This window comes from Fulmarus glacialis, unplaced genomic scaffold, assembly GCF_000690835.1.
Source record: "Fulmarus glacialis isolate BGI_N327 unplaced genomic scaffold, ASM69083v1 scaffold14827, whole genome shotgun sequence".
In the NCBI taxonomy this organism is placed as follows: domain Eukaryota; kingdom Metazoa; phylum Chordata; class Aves; order Procellariiformes; family Procellariidae; genus Fulmarus; species Fulmarus glacialis.
The window spans coordinates 15,523-19,138 of record NW_009223909.1 but is presented as its reverse complement, the minus strand read 5'-3'; positions in this window follow the sequence as shown (position 1 = coordinate 19,138).

The window sequence follows — 3,616 nt, the reverse complement described above, 5'->3', positions numbered from 1 at the left end:
ATCTTACACATAGCGCACACAAAACCATCGCCGTGGGGAGTTAGTGCAAAGCTGGTGTATGGTAAACCCAAGCCCTGGCTTCCAGCAGCCCAACGTCCACACCCAGGCAAGCCTCAGCAAGCTCCCGGCTAAGCCCTTCTCCCTGCCTGAGCTGATACGGCCACTTGCTGTTGAGAAAATAACATAATTGCACACCAAGCACTAAGTCTAATGAAACCATATTGATTTTGTTGTTAAGACCTACGTTTCTAGGACTGCTGGCCTACCAGAATGTGTTTTCCAAACCATATAGAAACGGAAAAATGCAGAGAAATCTCATTAATGATAAAACAAATAACCCAGCAAAGCAACAGTGTTTTTTTCCAATTCATATCCTAAAGGTGACAAATTTTAATGTGCTCAGTATCTTGCCTCCTACTTGATGACAGACAGTTTTGAATGGCACTAAGTCAATGGTCATTAATTACATATATCTTTTATACTGTCCCCCTACCAACAGAGGAGGGAGGGCACTCACAATGCCAAAACTCCTCTGTACATGAGCACTGTGACTGAATGCCTACAGAAAATGGGAAGGCTAGAGAAGAGGGAGCAGCTATTGTGTGAGAAGAAGGAAAATTGCATTATTGCGAATAGTTCCTGGCTACAGAGCTGGATGATGCTGAGCAGGGATCTAATACATGGTGGACTGTCCAAATTGAAAATCTATGCCCAAATCCAGTGCTGGGATTGTGGGTCCTGGAATAACATAGGATAAGTTTTTCTCCCCTGCCTGCCTTTTTCTTTATTTCCTTCATCATTAAACACAAATAGTTTGTGAAGTGCAGAGTTGCAAGGGAATGCCTAAGAGATGACCTGAGTGTGAATGATGAAAACGGACACGTCTGAGCAGCTCGAAGGGGTGGCAACTCCTGTGGTCACCTCTGGGTGTGAACACCTGGAAGAGGAGGACAACGAAGGACCCCAATGTCACTCCAAGAAAAGCCATCAAGAGGAAAAAATAAAATGGTGGCTTCACCCAGCATTTGTGGGCAGGAGGTAAATATTGAGGCAACATAATCTATCCTCATCTGGCCCCTGCTTCTTCGTGGGCCAAAAGGGACCCTGCTGCCACCCCCGTTTCCAGGAGATTTTGCTGGTGATAAGTCTCTCCTTGACGTCCTTGCCCCTCTGTGTCACCACAGTGCTCCAGATTGCCTCAATAGACACCCAGCCCTTCCATGGCACTGATCCGCTTCAGGAGAGCATGAGCACTCCTTTAGTCAGCTTTGGTGGGTCGTACACGTTATGAAAACACACGCTGAAAATGAAGCCTACACGTACATGCTTTGCTGAATTAGACTGGAATAAATTAGCAGCAGAGAAATTGCGTTCAAAGATTGGGTGCAGGTATTTGCACCTATACACTACATTGTTTCCCATAAATATCCCACAGACAGGACAGGGAGCTGGAGGTCACTGTCCAATGTCAACAGACACCATGAGGTTTCTCCAGCAACCTCTTCATCTCAGTGTAGGCAGAAACTATGGCAAACATCAACTCTTTCTATGATAATCACTGCACAAAGACTCATCGAAGGCTTTAAGCGTGCTGGGGAAGTGCTGCTCTCCCAAATTTGGCCATTCACTATCTTCACTTCCACGCAATCTGCAGGGCAATAGCTCTCCAGCACAGCCTCCCCGGGAAAGTCTCTTTCTCAGAAGACAACAGACTTTCATGCTTACAGTCTAAAACACAAGCATGCAAGAGTACACTGTCCAGAAGGAAAACAGAGCCCAGGATGCATATTAATTACTGGTGGCATAAAGCCCAGGCAAGGTTGCTGCTCCATAGTCAAGCTATAAATCTGTCCAAATAGGATTCTGACCACATCTGCCTTGTTTATATTACAAAATTTTATGGCCATGTGATTCTTCACCTGGAGAGGAATAGTATCACTGCGCAGCCAGTTAAGGACCGAGATTTATTATCTGGCAAAAAAGACCTTGACGTTCTCCGCAGGCTGGAGAGCATCTGCGTGTGCTGGCTGGCTGCAGCGCTCCCGGGGCCGGGGGCTTTCCCTGGGGGAACTGCTCGTCTGCTGCCCCTACAGCCGGACCCCCACTCAGGAGCTGGTTAAAAGTTCCTGTAAAAGTTTCATCCCTTTGTTTTCCCCAGCAAAAAGGTTCAGAATAACAGAAAGGTTTAACCCGCCTTACCTCTACCAACCTATTGATCTAACCGAGCTCCTGCAAGGGCATCCTACTCCTTCACCCTGGTGAGAAACCTGGCCCATCAGAGAGCTGCCGTTACAAGGATTTCTGCTTCGAGAGGGTTTTTGCTATGCATTTCGGGGGGATATTTCCAAATTAAGTCAAAAAGGGGTTCTCCCCGCTTTCTCCCACTCTCTTGCAGTAAGGCTGGCTCTGCAACGCTGGCAGGAGAGAGAATCCAAGTGTTGCTTTCACCAGGGAGGGGAAAAGACTTGATCTGAATGTGCAATGGGAGACAGATGGCTGAATTAGAGAAAATACAGATTCCCTTCCCCGTTTCAGCCACACCTCGCATCTCCCTGGCCCAGCACTGTCACAATTATAGCCTCAAAAAGCAGATGAGACCTTAATGGTCACATAGGATGCTAGGGCTCAGGCTCATGAGGTGCTTCACTGTGGCTTACCAGCCTCGCCTGCCAGCTGAGGGAGGTCACGGCTGGTGTGCCTGGTCCGAGCCCCGGCCGGGGGGCACAGCGCACGTCTGACGGGCACCAGCTCGGCCGGGTGGTTTGGCACCGCCTGCACGGCTGACTTGGTGGGGGAAACACTTGCCTGTGGTGCAAACCTGACCTGGGAGTTGGGAAAGCTACTAGTGTCTCACTGTGCCTCAGTTTCCCCACCTGCAAAGGGGCTTAAGCAGATTCGCGCAGAGCATTCTGTGATGCCCTTGGGAGGAACACTATGGAGACTGACCAGGGCAGAGAACAGCCTTCCCTGCAGATCTGGAGGATCTGATTTCTGCAAGTAGAAGCAAGAAAGTATCCAAACTGACAAAAAATAAAATGCAGATTGTTGAACATCTGTTCCACAGAAACAATCTCTCCGGGCCTCTTGGATGCTGCAGATGACACATTCACCTTAGGCACTGAAAAATTTTAATTGGAGGAGGAAAATGTCCTTATTTTCATAGAAACTTAGCCAGCACACGTTCCTGGCCTCCTCAGTGAAATGGGTCCTTTAATTGCACCATAACTCGTTCCCTCTTTGCTACATGCTTAATGTTAAGCAGATGCTTAAGACTTGTTGACTTCAAGGAGACTACTCACGTGCCGAAAGTTATGCATGTGCTGAAGTTTCCCACTCTTAGCAAGGCTTTCATTTCGCCTCTAGTCAGATCCAGCCAGAGGGTCAGCTGGATCTGAGCGTCATGTCTGCCCTAGGCAGAGCGGGAGGATCAGCTGTCTGTTTTGATACTCACTCTTAAGAGATAACTTGGAAAAAGGGTGGGGGAAGGCATCTTGCATTCCTTGTTATTATACGAACATATAGCTCCAAAAATCTCCATTCTGTATTGGGTCCCAAAGGAAAATATTTGAAATAATCCATATTCATTAGAGTTTTTAATCCCTCACACACCAGAGTT